Source organism: Polyodon spathula, chromosome 13, assembly GCF_017654505.1.
Source record: "Polyodon spathula isolate WHYD16114869_AA chromosome 13, ASM1765450v1, whole genome shotgun sequence".
NCBI lineage: Eukaryota > Metazoa > Chordata > Actinopteri > Acipenseriformes > Polyodontidae > Polyodon > Polyodon spathula.
Genome location: NC_054546.1, coordinates 34,818,827 through 34,838,996, shown reverse-complemented (window position 1 = coordinate 34,838,996; position 20,170 = coordinate 34,818,827). Strand labels below are relative to the sequence as shown.

Sequence of the window (20,170 nt, the reverse complement as noted above, 5' to 3'; positions counted from 1 at the left end):
TAAATGGAAATTTAGAGCAGATGTAGAGAAAAATTCCTTCGTCTTGGTTCTCTTAAAGTATCCTCATCATGCATCATTTGTGTGCCATACAGTTAAGAAAGTGGGCTAGAGCAAACTCACAGAGTACTTGAGAGCTATCTCATCACCATTTACTTAACACTGAGACAAATTGAGAGTGGCCTGGAATAAATCAAAGTTATGGCAGTGCCATAGCCATTTTAAAGTATAGCTATGACAGTGCCATAAACTTGCATTTAATTCAGACTAGTGTTTATTTTTCCATATATAATAATAATATCAATATTATCCAACTAATTTATTTAAAGATATCTGTGCTGAAATTGTCTGTGTTTTATTGACAAATTGACTACTGATCAAAATACATTCATAGTGATCACATAAAATGTGTTTGGTATTTTGTACATAGTAGACATTTAATTAAGCACACGCTATATATTATCCCACAAAAGAGTTCGCTATAGTAGATTAAATCAAATTCCACAATATGGAACCTACTGTATAATGTTAATGCTAAGTCATTCTGTATTAAATAAACAAAATTTAAGAATTCTTCCATTTGACTATGATAGATTTAAAAATCCCCCAAATTTTTTTGCATCTAATGCATATACTACAAAAATATTTTAATCTCAATTATTTGGGGAAGAATGTCAACCCAACTGTGGGAGAAAAATGTTTTACCATTTGTCCAGGTTTCACCCTATAAAAAGATAACAATTCTAAAAAGGTATATAAAAAAGGAATTTATTAACTTAGTTCTACCGTATGAAGGAATGAAAAATGCACTTTAAAATATCAGTTTGAAACTGTGTGTGGCCACTGAAATTCCCAAAATAAAACATCTGTTGCTTGATTGATTCCTGAATGAAATCAACCATAGCAACAAAATGAGTTTAAGCTTTTAAAACTTCTATTTTTCTAATACATGGACCATTACGAAATCACCATTCATCACATCCATCAAGCACTTGCCTTGGGCAGCTTTTATACTGGAGAGTATCACTGCAGTTATATCCAGGCTTTTCATGTTACTGAAGACACAACAATAAGCCCATCAGAGAGAGCACAGCACAATGCTTGAGGTTGTTGTAGCTTCAGCCTCGATATTTCACTTTGCTAGATAACATGGCCTGTCCATGGTAACATAATATGGAAAAGTGAATTCTTGGGTTGTGATGGTATTTCTGTAGATGCAAACAATCCCATCACATTTCATAACACTACTTGTTTTAAAATACATTGTTGTGGATTGCAGCTTACCTGTTTCAAGGACCTTTTATTAAACCGTAGGACTATAGGACTGCAAGCATCTGTGTATGAGGGAATATCCTCTGGTAGAAGTTAACAGACAGAGATAGTCAATCTGTTACCTATACACCAAAGCATATCATCTTATAGCTATATTATTTACTGCTTTGCCATTAATATATAAATTACAAAATCCAACTAGAAGTGTTTGTCATAACAAGTCTTTATTTAGTCTATTGGCTGGCAAATAGTTTTTACCATATTTAGATTTGTTTTTGTTTTGAAGGGAATTCCTTTAAGTGCCTGATGTACTTGACAAATTGTGATGTCACTGCTTTGTCTTTGCAGTTGAAGGGAACTCTGAGAGGTGCCTAAGGTATGTTTTTTCAACCTGATCCCATATCCCATACATAATAAATCATATAAAGGAACTTTCAGATCAAGTTTCTTAACAGTTTTTTTTGTTTTTCTTTAAGAAAGAAATGTGGTGTAAATGTGACCTTTTGTTTTTTATATATCACGTATTAAAGAAAGCAAACAAACAAATAATCTGTTTTTATACATTTAAACAAACAAGAAAAACCAGTGCAATTCTAACAGTTTCTGTGAAAAGTCCATGTACACCGAAATATATTGAACTTGTGAAGAATGCCATAGTACATTACAAAGGGCATCCTTCTTCTTTGTTTTCTTGTGTAATGGTTTAAAGTGAGTTCTGAGTGATTCTTGAAACACTGTGATATACAATCATCACAGTAGGGAGATGAGGTAAATCCTGCCAGTGTGAATTCAAATATTGTGGTAAACCTGTGTAGAGAAAAAAGAATACAAGAATAAAATGAAATATGTATACATTTAGGTATACAGCATTAAATCCATTCAGTTAAAGTCCATTTTAGTTTTTGCACTATCAATAATATCACTGGTCCTTTTCTTGTGCTCAGGATCCTTTGCTTTTTCTTTAGCACTTCCAGTAACTTTATAGAACTCCAAGATAGCCAATTAAATAGCTTCAGTTTCTTATGTGGAAAAATAATACCTGCAGCCATTGCAGTACAGAGACACTTTGTCATAGTATCTGCACTGTGCCTTACGAAAGATAATTCTGTTAAACAAGTTTATAACTAACTGTGTTTGTATAGAATTACAGCACAATCAGATAAATGCTTCTAATGCAGCTTCAAATGAATGACAGGTAAATAGGTTGCATTTTTAAGGTTCCTAAGTATTCAGTTATCATTATTCATAGAATCATTTCAGGCACTTTTCGGATTGACATTACATAAGGATGATAGATTATTCCAATTTTACCCAACCATTGCTGTAGATTTCTGTATTATGCAATACCCTCCACTAATATAAGTGCACACAAACCCTCCCCTGTTTCCTTTTTGGGAGTTATAGCTATAGGTTAGCATAAGGGGTCTCTGAAAGTTAGATTCCTTTCTGATTTTTTTTTATATCTGATCATGTCACACCTTTACCCAACTTTTAAAATGTAAAAAAATTATTAACTTTGATATCTGGCCATGACCTATAGAAGGAACAGTGCTGAAAAAAAAGTCGCTAAGCAATACTTCAAATCTCTGATTGAAGTCAAAAGTGTTAAAAGTCACCCTATTATAACCTGGTAATAAACTTGAGATAGCATTCTGGATCAATGTCACTCTGAGAAGTAGGTTGCCAAAGCCCAGTTTTTCTATTTAAAGCACTTTTTATATACTGATGACATAATTGCAGTTGTTTAAACACATTAGTTGTTTCGTAGAATGAACTGTAGTTTTAAAAAAAGTAACACGTTTATCAACATTTTTGTATTTAACCACAATAATTACTGTATTTAATACACTTTTCCAAAAAAGATATGTAAAATTACAAAACAAGTACAGCAACACAAAAAGGAGTTTATCAGAGTCTTGTGTGTTTGTCTGTTGTATTACATTCCTCACCAACTGTTGATCTTAAACAGAAACTCCACCTTTAATCCAATGCTGCTACATTAACTACATCTGTTTGTTTTTTTCATAGCATCCTTGTTTTTTCAGACCCTTTCCATAATGTAAAGGAAGCCAGGCCTCTAATTGTGGTTCCACAGCTGGTGGTGCAGACAGTACCACACTGTATGCTGTCTTATAAAGATATGCAATATGTCTCCTCCAAATACAGTTTTAACAAAGAAGAATGTAAGACAACACAATATACTACGCTACTTGGTCCCTATATTAATTATCTAAACAGCATCTGATCTATATAGCCTCCCTGACCTTATAATAATTCTATGGTGTATTCAATCAGTTGGGATTTTTTGATGCCTTTATTAACATCACTACAATTACAACATAATACAGCAGAAAGAGGCACGAAGGCAGGTTTTACAAGGTATGAAAGAGACAATTAAAATAGATTACAGGGTTCATAAATTCAATACTGACACAATAGTACTGGAATGCTAAAGTTTATCCTTTTATGACCCTATATAATGGATTTTGTATTGCACAGTAAACTGTTACGAGACCGAAGGGGGGGGGGGGGTTTGCAAGACTGATAGGAGTAAAATGTTAACCAAAATATGGGTCTCTACAGGATTTGATGGGAACCTAATCTTTGCAGGACTTACATTGAAAATAAACAACGTTCAAAAGTCTTTAATTATACCTAAAACTACATGCCTTAACTGGAATTAAGGGGTTTTAGTAACAGAATGTGGTGAGGACTGATTACTTGATAATATGTTACAAAACATAGCCTAGCTAGCAAACTCCTGGTCTGCCAACCTTCCAATTGAGGGTAAAATGGACAGGATCAAAAAGCTCTGCTGACTTTCTCACTGTGCAGCAGCACATTTCCGATGTAGAAGGACTGTCTTACAAGTTTACAAGTCTGGTTTGCTATTATTGTAATAAAATCATTTGAGAGTGCATGATTAAATGTAATAATAAGACAAGTACAATGTGGGTTGAGTTATTATGTCAAAGTCAAAGCATGTTTACAAGAAATAGAATAAATCAGGAAAGTTACAAGATGAATATTGTTTCCAACAATATACTTTTTTGAATGTCATCCAAAAAACAAATAACCAGTGCAATCACATAAGGAGAGTCCTCATAGTCACGTAAGTATTTATAAAATGTGTATAAAATCAGCAGTTAATCAGATTATATCCAAATGCAATTCAAAACATCTGTGGGAAGTTAGGAGTCTATGATGAATGTCATTCCTAAACTAGCTGTGGAGGGTTAGCAAATGAATCTTGTACCCATTCACGTACTATACCAACATAAACAGGTTGGAAAACAAATTTAATATTGAACAATATTGTTGGTACAATAATGAGAGCCAGGTCTTTGTTTATTCTCAAGTTCCACTGAGCAGTGTCACTATTGTGTCACAGAAGATCTGTAACATGCCTGTATCTATTAATATTCATGTTGGGATTTCACTATGTAACACAATTTTTGTTCCTGGGTAGTAGGAGTTATTTCCTAATTGCTTATGCCTCAAAAGTATAGAAAATGGCTATTATTCCCCACAAACTTTGCTTTTGTGACCAGGACAGTGATATTTCAAAAATACAGTATAATCGCAAATCTCAAAAAACTACTCACTTCTAAATCTTTTGTAGTCATTTTTGTATTACTTTAGTATAAATACATGTTAATTTGGATTCATATGTTGTTTTTTTCTGACTTTATGTGAACGAAAAGACACACATTTGCCCGTTTTCCCATTGGAAATAGTGATATTTTGAAATATCACTGTCCTGGTCACAAAAGAAAAGTTTGTGGGGAATAATAGCCATTTTCTATACTTTTGAGGCATAAGCAATTAGGAAATAACATTTACTACCCAGGAACAAAAAAAAAAAAAAAATTGTTACACAGTGTTTTCATTAGAAATCAAATATAGTATGTTTTATGTTGCTGGGATCCAGAATGCATTGTATTGAAGGCATCACACATTGAAACTCAAGCACAAAAAACTCTTGTGACCTTGTACATTGTTTTCATTGGCTATTACTGTTATCTAAAATGTAACAATAAAATGTAATTTATTTGGGTCTCAGTTGTCAATGTTAAAAGATGAATGGAATTCAATGAACAGAAATATTTTGGGTGCCAATAGGATATTATTGAATTCCTTAAAAAGAGACATGTAATCTTTGTGGGATAGGGAATATTACCTCCAATTTTTGTGACAGGCAGGTTACAGTGTTTTTAACCACTGGTTTATATTCATAGCCAACTGTTTTTCTTACCTTTTGGTTTTGTAATGCTCTGCAGTATTCTCACACTGATGTAATACACTTCTGTGCTGTATGTTTTGCTTCATTATTGCCGTTGCCATGGATTTTTCTTTTTTAATACAGCACTATCTGGCAGCATTGTCATGCTATTCAGTTTGCATGCACTGGTGCAGAGTGAAGGACCTGTGAAGGGGGGTGGGGGAGAGAGAAGAAGAAGAAGAAGAAGAAGAAGAAGAAGAAGAAGAAGAAGAAGAAGAAGAAGAAGAAGAAGAAGATGATTGTTAACTGGCATCCCAATGGAAGAAGTCATGTCACCAACTTAAGTTTGACATGGGATGGATGAGGTCTTCAGGGACGCTAGGGAAGTGAAATACTGTGTCTCAGTTTGCTGTGTTTGTGTGTGCAATGGCAGCAGTGTGTTTCATGTACCCTATGTTCAGAGAAACAGGGTACTCTGAGGTAAAGCTAAGTCAAGTGGTCAAATGTAATTTTTAATTCCAGTAAGAATACTTTTTAATTAAAGCTGTTCTATCCTTTTAGCATCTTTTAAAAAGTACCAAAACTAAAGTAAATGGTAAATGTGTGACATTATTTAAAGCTAAAATGGTATAAAATGCAAATGAAAATAAATGTCTGTTATCAGGGTTGTTGTTATTTTGTTATTTGGTACTTTGGTAAGATGTTATAAGTAATGCGCCTTTTGTTAATATAACTATACATTGTGTCTATTACCCCAGACTTGAGTTTTCAAATAATCTTTAAAAACATATCTTCAAAATCTATGAAAGATATAATTTTAATAAAAGGTGACCTATAGTTTATATTATAGTCAATATTTAATGTCTGCTTTGTTCAGTATATGAATACAAATCTCACAGTGTTGGAAGTAGTGAGCCATTTCCCAACACAAGACATCTTGAAAACTTATAGACAGTGTATTTATTATAACCTAATTTAATTGAATGCATCTCTCTGTTTACTTAATACAATACATAACTACATGAAAATGTCTTGGTAATTGTTATGGTATATTCCTAAAAGTATTTTGAAACGTTCTGACCACTGAAAAGCCATGTTTTGGTTTTCTTTTAGTTTTTTTTCAGAGACTTGCACCCATAGCATGAAGCTCCATTACCGATTACTGTTAAGGCTTATGCAGTATGCATAGAGTAAACAACCACTAACAATAACAGATAAAAAAAAGTAAGCAGTATATTATTGTGGCTACTGTTAGAAGGGGAAAATGAAGATCAAACTGCATGCTTCTCAGGCAATGTAGTAATTACAAACCCAGCTCCAGACTATGCTTTGTGGTAAATTATGAGTCAGCCACTCACTGAACTCAGTTTTGTTGGAAGGTAGACAGAAAAACCATTTCAGTGGAGGGCAAGCATGAGCATCTGAGAAAGGAATGAAGGTTCAAGTTCTGCAGAGTTTCAATTACCCTTCATAAATGATGTAAGAGAATCCTGTGTGTTGTCTTGTTACATAGAAAAGCCAGAAAACAGTTGAATGTCTTTCTGAGACTGAGTTAAAGGTACCTTGGGTAAAGCACTAGAAAGGTAAATCCAATGGAAACAAGGTTTTGATTCAAAAGGGTACATAGCACCATTAGTTCCTGTACATTGGACAGCCAAATTGATGTCACAGACTACAAATTGATGACTGTTAATGTATCTGATGAGCTTTAGTTGGTGAAACTCTGTCCACCGCACAAAGGAAAGAAGAGCAGTTGTGTCACAATTACATTTTGTTTCTACCCCACTTAGCCCAGGGGATATTGCATGGCCATGTGAAGATTCAATTAAGATAATCCCATCCCCTTGGAGAAAGTTAGACCAAGTGGTAACTGTACGGCTGGAGATGGAAGATGTTAATACATTCTAAGTTACTGGTACTGGTTTATTGATACAGTGTGTTGAAGGCTGTTCAACCTTCCAAACTTAAATTTAAAAACTAAATTATTATAAAAACAACTGCTTGGCATCTCATAACGCTAGAGTGAGGTTCACTTAAACCCAAACCAGGTCAGAGGTACAGGAACGTACAATTTCTAGGCAGACCATTTATGGGCAAGATTTAGATCATCATTTGTCAAAATAGGGTTGAAAGTGACTTTATATGGAAATATCCTACTTATTGGCCCAGAAACGGCCGTGTCTTTCCCATTTACTGAGGAACTTAAAGATTTTGTGGGGGCTGTTTTGTTGTTTATATCGTAATTCCAACTTTAAACATTTCAAAATGAGAACATAAACAGTAGCTACTAGCATAACATTATCTAGACTACATGATGGTTTTTTTGTTGTTGTTTTTCATGCAGTGTTTAATTTTCGATTGCGTCATCAAGGTTAGTCAAAATACCAAAAGTAGCAGAAGAAGAAGTAAAATCTGCCTACGAGAAAGAATGAAGTCGCTCAGTCAGTGTCATTGCCTTTAAATGTCTGTCACTTGTTATGTGGTATCTCACTTGCCTAGGGTGAGGTGAAATAGCTTTGGAAGTGGAACAGACTACCTGAAAGCCTGAAATTAAACATGCAAACAGAAAGCTTTATTCAACCTGATATGGTAGCAAATATTAATAATAATAATAATTTTATGATATTACATGTGCTTCTTCAATACTGCACATATGAGACATCCACTGATAATGGAAATACACAACAGGTAAGGTCTATGGAATTGTTTAATTCCTATGCAGGGATTGAAAAAAAGGCATATGCTGTTGTAGGAATTACTTAGCCACAATATATAGGTAACAAGCTTTGGTATGTATAAGCTCACCTGGGATCCTGTAATGTTGCTGAGAGGTATGTATTGGGAGTCATATTTCCAACCTTGCAGAGACTTGCATGTATATGAGTACTGTATATACTGTGAAAGATTTAACTTGTTTAAAAGGCTCGATGGCCCTTTTTAAGCTGACCCAGACACAAAAGTTGAAGTTTTTCGGCACTTGGGTCACGTTTTTATTATTTGCAGAAAATAAAAGAAAAACAAAACAAAACAAAAACTTAACTCCCACACAGAGTACTGATTAAACTTTTTTTTAAATTTTTTTATTTTTTTTTTTAATCACAGGTTTAAGTAAAATCGGACGACTAAGCCATTTACTGATCACAAAAACTTTACAAACTCACACAACCACAAAGGTTATACACACTACCTTTTAAGAACCACACAGGTCTCTTTGTATGAACAGCATCCCCCCCACCCCCCTCCTCTCTCTCTCTCTCTCTCTCTCTCTCTCTCTCTCTCACATACACATTATGTGTCTGTTATATACCTGCTAATCACAGGCAGGTGTCCCTTGCAACAATACCTAAGTGTAAATAAAATAACATATACCGGTACTGTATTGCTGAAAGATAAGTATTCTTCTGTACCTGCTTCTTGAAATCCTCATTATCAGAATCATCATCACCATCTTTAAAACGACAGTAGAGATGTCGGGGTTAAATTAAATGATTTTGAGAATTATATGTGGTCAGTGTTCTTTGCTTACCTTCCTTCCTTTTCACAGTCCAGTGACTCCCCATTCCGCTTTATAGATTGTATGCAATGTGCATATGTAGCTGATCAGCTTGTATGCATACCAGTAGCAATTTCAGTCAATACAACATGGTGACAGAGCTTCTTAGGGTTTAAAATGAATTGAGAAAGCTGACGACTATATTTTTCTGCCATTTGTTTCCAAATCTGCATGAAAATAAAAAAAGAAAACAGAAGTTTAGCATGATAAATTTAGATGATTTGGAGTACTGAGGAACCTGAAAATTAGACAGCCACTACTGTATAGAACCCTTCATAATCTGAGTTCACTGTAATATCCAATTTAAAATTGTGGGTTGATTCTAGATGGAGTAATATAAATTAGGTTTATCCTGCCTCATGAAGCGGTGAATTGATTTACGAGCAGTGAAAACCTTGTTTACGTTAGCTTGCCAAGTTGCTTTTCTAGGGAAAGGCACTCTTAATAAAAAAAATTTAAAAGTAGTGATCAGCAGTTTAAGTTCTTTTAAAACATGTTTTAAAGGGAAATACACTGTTTCCCTTATAGATGTGGAAAGGACAAATGCAATCCTCTATTAATCTAACAACTGGCAAGTACATGGTGCTATCCAACTTTTCCACTTGCATTGTTAAAGACCGGCCAACGGAAAGTGGAATAAGCAGGTGGAAATAAAAAGCCCTTTGACAATTTCAAGAAAGATTCCCTTCAAGCTCCCTTTCAACGTTTGTATAAGTTGTCATGAGAAGATTCTGGCTCCATAATAAAAATGAATTCCAAGCCAGTAAAATACATGCACACAATAACCTGGCTGTGTTGTGGATGTGTGTCTGTTTTGTTCCCGTACCTCACACTGATACATCAATCAGATCAGCGTTTTGAGCCTGCTGTTTTCAGCTGTAAAGCAACTGGGCTGTTATTTCAACCAGCTTGAAACCAGCCTATAAGGAAACCTTCTATAATTTGTGCTGATTTCTGGTAGGTGGTAGTTTGTCTGGGTTTCTCAGTGACTTAAAATAAGTAATTATTTGGAAGTCACATTGAACAATAAAATAATATTATTTGGATATTGCATCCATGAGACTTTTGTTCATCATGAATTATCTAGCAGTCTTGCCAGGCCGAGTAAAAAAAAAAAAAAAAAAAAAAAACAACAACAAAAACACAATGCTGAATATGTAGAATATGTAAATCTATATGCAAATATGTTTTTCTGTGCAAATTAAGATCAGTTTCAAAGCTGTCTACAAACTAGCCTACACCAGAAGTTGTGGTTTTATATGTTCAAGTTAAATTCAACCTTATGATGCCTCACTTCCAATCCATAATTAGCGTACATGAATGGACCTTTTTGTAGTTAAAGAGGGAAACAAACCGAAATCACGACGGTTTCCTTCAGCCAACACTATAGCCATGTGTTGTGCTGAAAAGCCTGCATGCAGTGCGTGCGAAGAAAAATGGCAATTTACAGTGGTTTCTCTGGTATTTTGCAGGAGGAACTATACCCATACCCAATTTTTTAAATCCATACCTTTCAATTATCATTAGCAAGGTCTGAAAGGAATGTTCAAAGTCTGAGCCTCTATCATGTAAGTCGTATCCATGACAACTATCTCCTGCTCTGGTAAACTGTTTTTATGGGTAGCTGGGAACAAGTTTGGTTGAAATCTGAGCCTTGAGTAAACCTGGCTGGTTAAAAACCTTGTGCCAAAACCAAGCTTTCAAAGAGCGGTGTGAAGCCAATGTACACGTAATGTGACTGGTACTGTACTTCCATAGCTCTTGACTGAATCAGATACTTCCTTAGTTTCATGAGGTTTAACTATTTACACTGATATTCTTTTCTCTTTTTAAAAGTAAAAACAGTACTTCAGTCGGTTTAGAGAACAAAGTACTGCTCTATGAAACTTTGAAGATTCATTGCAAAATAATTACTGATTGTTCATTTACAAACTTTATCCATGAGTTTCCATCCTTTATAAATATTACAACACCTTTATTTTTTCTTCTTATTTAAAAATATTTCCATACTATTCTGTACTTACATATATTTTAAAAATGTGTGGGGTACCAGACAACAAATACAAATTGAATGCACACATACTCTAGGGTCACAATAATAGCTATGATGAGGTTGGTCACAAAACCATTTGGTTGATTTCCCCACTATGAAGGGGCATGTTGTATAATCAAGATAGATGGTTTGAGATGATACAAAGTATTCTTTTCATGAGGCCTAATGGTGTTATTGCCTTTGACTGTTGGAGCAAAGCTTGGGTATTGTGGTCCTTGATTGAGTCATTATATTATCTAATACCCTTTTTTAATCATTTATAAGAATTCAAATGTCAAAATCAAACTCTAGTCTAAAAACAATGTCTCCTCCGTTACTTATTGAACACTACCTTTAGATTCTCAGTCACTCCCCTATCTCGTAAGTCCTTCTCATGCCAACTACTGCTGCCCTGTATACCAGCTTGCTGTAAATAATACAACTCCAACATGACAATTACATAAGGAACCCCCAAATGGTGTAAAAACAGTTATTGTATAAATTCTGCAGTGATTTCTGGTGGTTTAAGCCCAGCTGAGCAGTCACTACACGGCTATTACATTGAGTAATAATGGGCTCTTTGTTGGGGAAATGTTATCTAATGACAAATAGTAAATTACCTTAGTAGGACTATTCATCCAACCACTGTCCCAGAGGAACTAGATAAACACACTGTCTGGACTTTTGTAGCTGCTAGACCATTACCGTCCAAGTGGATACCAAACGTAACATGCATTAACTGTACAAGGCCACTGAACACAATACCGCCACCACAAGTGTGAATTCATGTCTATTAACATTGTTTTCATAAAAGCCTTTTGTTATTATGCACTGTACCAGAATTCAGTAAGTAGCATGAAGTCCAATGCCCTAGACCTTCTCATTGGAACAAGGTGATATTTTGCCAAATTGGGAAACACAAAAAGCCTTTAATAATATTTGTAATAATAAGTGCTAGCCAAATTATACTTATGCATAATTCAGCACCAAAACTTGGCAAATATTACATTCAAAATCATCAAATATATGTAAAATACTAAAAGGATATTGACCAAAATAATTTCCTTCTTCATTTTAACCTTTCTCACACCACGGAGTCTAAAAATACAAAATGTATTTACAAAGTATTGCAACACAGACACCAATACAGACTTTCCTAAGTACTGAATTATAATTCATTTGAATAAAAAGCGCCCAGGGATCATTTTGTTATACAAAAGACACCTGCGATATCTTTTTTTCTGAGATTTAAAGACATCAATGTAAGATACTTCATTAGCTAGGCAACTGACCACACTAAAACAGGCTGTGGGTGTAGTTCCTAATGTCATTGAAGGATATACAAGTGTGCAATGGAGAAAGGTGAAAGGTAGCACACTATAAAAAGTCAATTGCAAGTAATTATGCATAACAATGACAAACTATCTGTCAAGAAGAAATTATTGATTTGTTTTAAAACTACAGTATTAGCATACTTAAGTTAGTGTTATATGTGTGCAATACAGAATGTTGATATTACAGAGAGCTAGGTTTTCAAAGTTATTTACTTAAAATTGCCATTGACACATTCTTCTGATCCTGAAATTTAAATTACTTATAAGTCTTAAATGAAATTACATTGGTTATTTTTAGCTTGTTCATTTTTTTTTTTTTTGGGTGAATTTCTTTGAGAATCTAGCTCAATGTGGAAAATGCTTTGTTAGTTTTTACTGTGATTGAAGCATTGAGCCAAGCCAGCCATCATTAAAGAAGGGTTGTTATGTTTTCTCTGCAGGGTATTTTTTTTTCCTTCAGAGTATTTCTTTTTCTTTCAAGTGGTTTTGACAGGTGAGCAGCCAAGAAGTGAGTCCATGCAAGCAGGAGAACTTGAACAGCTTCAGCCTCTGCTATATTCATGGTCACGAACATGAATAACTTCAAAGATTTACCTTTTTTTTTTTAACTAAATTAAATCATATTATTATTTTAAAAAATAATTGATTCTGAAAAAATTATATTTTTTCAAACACGTTTTCTGTCATATAGTGAGTTTGTGATAACAATAAATAATTTTTATTTTTGTATATCGCCTTTCATAGTGGTCCACCAACACAAAGCGCTTTACATGATACGAGACTGGATTAATACTGGATTAATTTAAATTCACTTTCTTTGTTAATCTACGTTCAAGACTGGATTCATAGATGCTGATTAGCCTGATGAGCTAAAGTAACAGATGATACATAGTACAGGATTAGTGCGAATGAAGGTCTTATAAACCAGCCATAAAATTCTAGAAAGGAACAATTGCTAGTTCTGTCATTGTAGACAACATCCCAAATCTCGTTTAGTGCATGAGTTGTGTGTGTGTGTGTGTGTGTGTGTGTGTGTGTGTGTGTGTCTGTATATATATATATATATATATATATATATATATATATATATATATATATATATATTATATATATATATATATATATATATATATATATATATATATATTGTATATATATATTTTAACATTAAAGAAAAAAAAATTTTTTCAGAATGACGACACCTGGTTTTCTACGTTTTAGTGTTTCTTTTTCCATTACATGTTCCACTTATTAGCTAAAATTTTTAGTAATATAGTCTGTAAAGTCGAAGAAGTCGACCTACCTTTTTCGTCAAGGTAGTGAAAAGTGTAAAAACACATGGAGATGTAATGAAAAAAGATATAGTTATATATACTATATATCTTTATTCTCATATATATATATATATATATATATATATATATATATATATATATATATATATAGTATAATATATTTATAAATTAATTTTTAGATTATTTTTTTAAATAAAATGATTTATCCGCTTTTAAGATGCATACCTTTCTACTGTATAGACATCAGAAGCATTTACATTAACCATCATATTAAACACTTTGAGAAACTGTCTCTGGGAGGTAACAATATAAAGTGAAAATTGGTAAATTGAGGAGAATCTATAATGTTTTGTTGGATTCCTAACAAGAGTGCTATTATGCTATTGAACAGGTTTTGACCAACATACCTGAGTGTGAGAACATTTTGACAATGTAAAGCTCAGTTTTCGCCACACTTTGCTTTGTTCTAAATCTTCCATATTCTGTAGCGACAGTAGATAACAGTGGTGTGCGAATTGAGCCTTAAATACCTTTATTGAGACTGCACACATACACTTTCCCTATTCTTGGGGTATGTTTAATGGTTTCGAGATTGGGTAATTGCCATACAATTTTGCCAATCAAATGTAGACAAAAATCTAAAAACTATCAAAGCAGTATAACAAATATTTTCCAGCACGATTAAACTGTGAAATGAAAATAAGCAATTTTATTTTTCTGTTGCAGTCTCTGCACTTTTTGAAAAAGCTGTAATTACAGAAGAAATCATTATGTTTTTACAGTATAGTTAATAGTGTCCATTATGTGCTATGTGCTTCAATACTTAAAGACAACATTTTGAGTACAAATTAAAGCAAATTATTGCTCACTGGACATTTTGGCCGAGTCTCAGTGAAGACTTGTTAAGTATTGTCAAACCAATGTTCCTTAATAGACATGTTCAGATCGTGCTGCCTTATCGCAGCTGTAGTTTTGGCTGGTGACAGGATAATGCTGAAAAGCAGTGATGTGCAAAAGGCAAACAAATGAATTCAAATATTTTATCATTCAATTCAAGTCTTAAAAAAGTAAACACTATTCCAGTCACAGATCTGCAATAAAGCAGTAAGATCTTCTCTTTATGACTTTATGAAGTTTTGACTTTAACTTCTCTTTTGTTGACAGCTTAAGATGATTTTAATACTTCCATTACAGCGCAATGCTCGATATTGCTGTGGTTGCATTAAAATACTTTTTGAACTATGAAACTCTGTAAACATAAGCAGACGTACACTGACGTCAAAAGCAATACAAATTTATAATAAGGGAATACAACTTCATTAATCGTGGTGATAACTCTATAACAACATATAAGAAAATGAACAATGTGGGGCTATATATAGATATATATATATATATAATGAACAAAACAGAAGGATATTCTGAAAATTGATATTCATCAATAATATTATATAAGACATTTGAGAAAATGGTTAAAAGAGTACAGTGAATACTGTATTTAGAGAATATTATATTTGAAGTGAATATTAGGCTACGTTTTTTTTTTTTTTCATTTAATGTATTACAGAATAATTTTGCACATGTTCACTTATTCATTGAGCCTACTTACTAACTTTTAGAAAGTCACTATAACCGTCCTTTTGTCAGTTTATTTAAAATAGCGGAACACCTGCTGAAGACAGAGATGCTCCGGGCGTTGACATGATGCATTAGCAAGACTGGTTTGCGCAGAAACAGAAACTGTAGACAGAATGACATTTATGTGATAACAACTTTCATCCACGTCTGGATGTATATGCAGTTGTTCAGACTGTCTTAGCTACCAATAGGAACGGAACCAATACACGTGTATTGTTAACTGTCAAACGAGAATCATTTTAACCATCCATGACGTAAACAGCTTTGAGGCTCGCATACATTCAAATGTTTGTATAGCAATATTTTCATTGTAACTTTTTTTACATTTTTTTTATAAACTTTGTTTTGGGGTTTTCGCATGTTCGCGTCTACCAAATATGCAACTCTTCCTAACAATTACCTAACAGCAAAAGAAATCATAGTCTTCCGTTCTTGCCCAAAAGCCACATTTTTACCTTTTGATCAACTAAAAATAAATAGTCACATTGAAAAGTGGAAACATCCTTTTGCATTGTGGAGTACAACCCCATTTGAATAGGTTAAATGTTGTTTTGGAGTTGTAATTTCAACCACAACAATAAAATAATACGCATGTTTGAAAGCATATGGGAGCTTGCCTGGAGCTAGAACGTGTGTGGAATTTAAATGAAAGCTAATTGTTCTGTATCATGTAAACTTAGGTCACCGAATCAATTAGTTGTGAGGTTAGCTCTTTATTCATATTTATGCCAACCACGTATATTCAAGGTGAATACGTTCTTTAACGATTAACTAAATTAACTAAAACGATTAATTAAAACGGCAAAATCTATAGGCCTTGTGATTATTCATTTGTTTAAATCATATTTCATTGTTACACTTTTTTGTAATTGTTTTGTTTTTTTTTATAAACGAACAATGAATACAGATATTACAATAATTATGTAGGCTATATATACAAATTATAACGCTATGCTAATTCTTTATGAAAAAGGAAAACAGCAATACAAAAAAAAAAAAAAAAAAAAAAACCCTCTCAATGCAGTTTTGAAACATCCGGTTTTACTCTGCCTTCGTTTGGTCCTCTATGAAACAGGATGACTCAATTGCTTATCTTTTTTTATTTATGAAATGTTACTTTGAGATTGGTGTGCTAATATCCACGACGCCACTGAAAATGTTTCCATGAAGACTCGTTCTTTTTTTCTACCGCAATGCAATGAACCCTGGAGGTCCACATTCTAGTTTTCACCAGAAGAATTAAGAAATCATGTACGATTCTAGTAATGTTGATTACATGAAAGGGTGGGGCCCGTAAGTACACACTTCAAATCACTCCAGCAGCGCAATAAGTGTAATCAGTGGTCTGTTTGTAATCCCATACTTTTTCATTAACATAAACACCACTTCAAAAAAAATATACATGACCACCTACTGAGTAAGTAAAAGTGATGAAGGGGTACCCCTGCTTTTATTGTTTACTGTTGTCAATTATATCACAACAATTAAATATGTCTGAACATAAATATGGAATCGTTTTTAACACACAATTTGGAAGGATGCTGGAGGGGAGAAAAAGATACCAGGTTTCTTATTCAATTTAATAGAAATTGGATAAACTATACAAGACTATAATAGATATAGCAAACTGCAATTCAAATGAAAAACAAAGTATCAGGCTCCGGGTTTTATATTTATTGGCGATTCAGTTTATTAAAGTTCAAATAGGCCTATGTGGTAATATAGATGTGTGTAAAGATAAACTGATGTTGGCTATGTTATATGTTCCTACTGAATGGATTTCAAAACAACATGTGAAATGTTGACTATAATATGTTTAGACGTATGTTAAGTAGGCTAATATGCCTAGTAAAACATCAATATAGTCTTCAGGTTCATTTAAGATGCAAACGAGACATTTAAAAACATATATTTTAATAACGTTCTGCCTGGGAAGATAGGGTCAAAAATAAAAGTAGCTTTATCAGTTTCTTTGCACAGAGTATTTGAACTTGAATAGCTTGCAAATACAGTGTTTAAGAATCTCATTTTAACGCGACACCTAATTATTATTTTTTTAATACAATTTAAACACAAGTATTTGGATCAGGGCTTTAGTAATACAAGATGTTTTTACTGGTCTCAGGCCCGTTAGAACCGACATAAGTGCAACGTTTGCAAACTGTTTGTGTTTCCCGCGCAGCACAGTATCTCCAGTCGCTCTTCAACGATTATTGAGTTCACGAGTAAACTTGACATGTTAATGGAGGTTGTAATGCAATGTATGAACGTAAAGACATAATTTAGCAAGGGCCGCGTGTTGCTGTGAATCGTCAACAACACCACAGACTCCCTCGTCGTCGGCTCGTTGAAATAAACGTTCACAATCCTGCCATTTCTTGCGAACCTCTTCACCTCACGGAAGACCAGTGTCTGAAGCGTCTACTTTCACTGCAATTTCCTCGACCTCATCCTTTTTTTTTTTTTTTTTGTTTGATTCGTTACGTTATTTTTTTTAGTTTACAGAATATTGTTTATTTCTACTTCATTTTGGGTCAGTATGTTTCGTGTTTTTGTTCTTTTGCCTCCATTTTCAACCAGCGGTGCATTTCCCGTTTGATTTACAAGAAAACTACAATTTAGTGTGTGTGTGTGTGTGTATGTATGTATATATATATATATATATATATATATATATTATATATATATATATATATATATATAGGCTACTCGGTACATTAGTTTCAAAAGTGTCTACGAATCCCAACAAATCTCTGAAGAAGGTATTCAAAGCCTAACAATGCACGTGAACATCACGAAACGCACTTCAAGAGAGACTGGAAGCAGCCGCGCGTTCATCGTGACAATGATCGTGATCTCCAATCGTGAGACGAGCCGCTGAGCAATCTGAAGATTTGTTATAACAATTTTGTTATAGCGCACACATTGTTTCAACACCACAAGACATTCTAAATCATATATTTATAATGCAAAGATTGCCTATACCTTCAACATTGACATTGGTCGACACTGAAAGACAGTTTAATAATGTTCCTATTAAGATAATGCTCTTTGTATTTAAAACAGGTGGGAATCTCTCTTGCTTAGGCACTGGATAACGTGTCAGCAAACTTGGGAAGAATATAAAAACAATATGTAATTAATACAAAAAAAAGAGAACACTTTCTGAAACTCAACGAGATAACAGCTGGAAGCTGATTTCTATTTTCAATTTTAGAAGACATAAAATGGCATTACAACCAGTCTAAAACCCCAATTTTGAACATTGAAGCTATTTTTTCCTGAACCGCTTTGGTTTGGCAAGGTATACCATTAAATTATAACCGAGTATGACAGACACAACTCCCCCTGCTGCGATTATAAAGGATAAACATGAGTTAATGTCTTTACCACGACTAGCTCCTCGTTTTAATTTTAAAACATCTTATTTTGTGAATAATCTACTAGAATTAACTTCATTGTCAGGAATTTACGCATCCCTGTAGGCTTACGGCCATATTATAGAAGTTTAAAAATATCCGTAAATTATATGAGACTCGGGTTTCATATCAACGGCTGCTGTTGTGGCAGTATGGCTACAATGGTGTGCTTTGACAGGCACTTGTGCTTTTGTTCATTTGTAATCACTTTCTGTTTTATAAAAGAAAATTGATAAAAGCTGATACAATTCAGCAGAAAAGAAAACGCCCTTAAATGAACTATTGTCATTTGTTTTGTAAAGATGCATAGTGTTATTTATTTATTTATTTATTTATTTACTGGCATTTTGCGATTATATAAATATATATATATATATATATATATATATATATATATATATATATATATATATATATATATATATTTAAATCGTTATTTCTGGCTGTAAATAACTCCACAATGAATGCATGAATGAACACAATGGTCGTTTTGTTACATGTATGTTATATTAAAATTTAAAAAAATAAATACATTTAAAAAAAGCAGTCCGGACAGAACCTGAGACCACCGCAGCAACGATAAAGCCCTATGTCAGTTTAAAGTATAAACCAACTGCACCTGCAAGTCTTTCAAAACTCACGCCGTGGGTTTAAATCTTATTTAAATATATCTGTAATATTTCTAGCAATTGCCCAAACACTATACAAAGTACCATCACCAATTTCCCTCCGAATAGGCCTATACATAGGTTTTGGTTATATATACAAGACTATAGGATGTGTGAACTATGCATCAGCTGCAGAGTCACTTACAACAACGCCTCATTGCAGGAATAAAGCCTCAAATAAAAATATAAAGTAACAAGAAAATTCTGGATATAAAACTGTGCTACAACAAATGTTTAAAAATTGAAAACAAATCTTGTGCAACAGGTTTTAAATACGCTTTTATTCTATGTGCTTTAGACGGAACAAAGAAACACACGTGTTAAGTATATAATACAAAAATGGGTTAAAAATGCGTTGCCTAAATGATTTGGTTTACAGTGTATGTACATTATCTTTATGTTATCGTTAACCCTTATGGATACCTCTATGGAGCAGCTTATTTCACAAGGATTGCGTTTTAATTATGGCACCGCGTCCTTTATAGTGGGTTTTTTAAAAAAAAAAAAAAAAAAAAAAACACCAGCTAACAGAAAGAATAGCCTTTGCACAATTGACTATCAGCACATACTAAAAACAGAAACATTATTAAAGCTGTTTTTATTTTAAACGTCGCTATAAGGACAGAAGCGTCACAATTCAAATGTAACCGTGGGGTTGTATTCACGAGCCCTAACCGAGGTCCTGTAAGGGACTCTGCATCAGCAGTTGTGATGAACAGCTCACCCCCTAGTCTCTGTTA

The 20,170-nt window shown here is 33.5% G+C and overlaps 1 long non-coding RNA gene across 1 annotated transcript in view; it reads right to left on the bottom strand.

Annotated features, from left to right (window-relative positions):
• Positions 1 to 1,277: 1,277 nt before the first annotated feature.
• The window catches only part of LOC121326229, a 23,237-nt gene continuing 4,344 nt past the window's right edge, over positions 1,278 to 20,170 (bottom strand). The window contains exons 2-4 of the long non-coding RNA XR_005951436.1: positions 9,018 to 9,211; positions 5,525 to 5,695; positions 1,278 to 2,076 (exon numbers count right to left, since the gene is read on the bottom strand). This is a non-coding gene — a long non-coding RNA (uncharacterized LOC121326229). The remainder of the gene's footprint in view (positions 2,077 to 5,524; positions 5,696 to 9,017; positions 9,212 to 20,170) is intronic.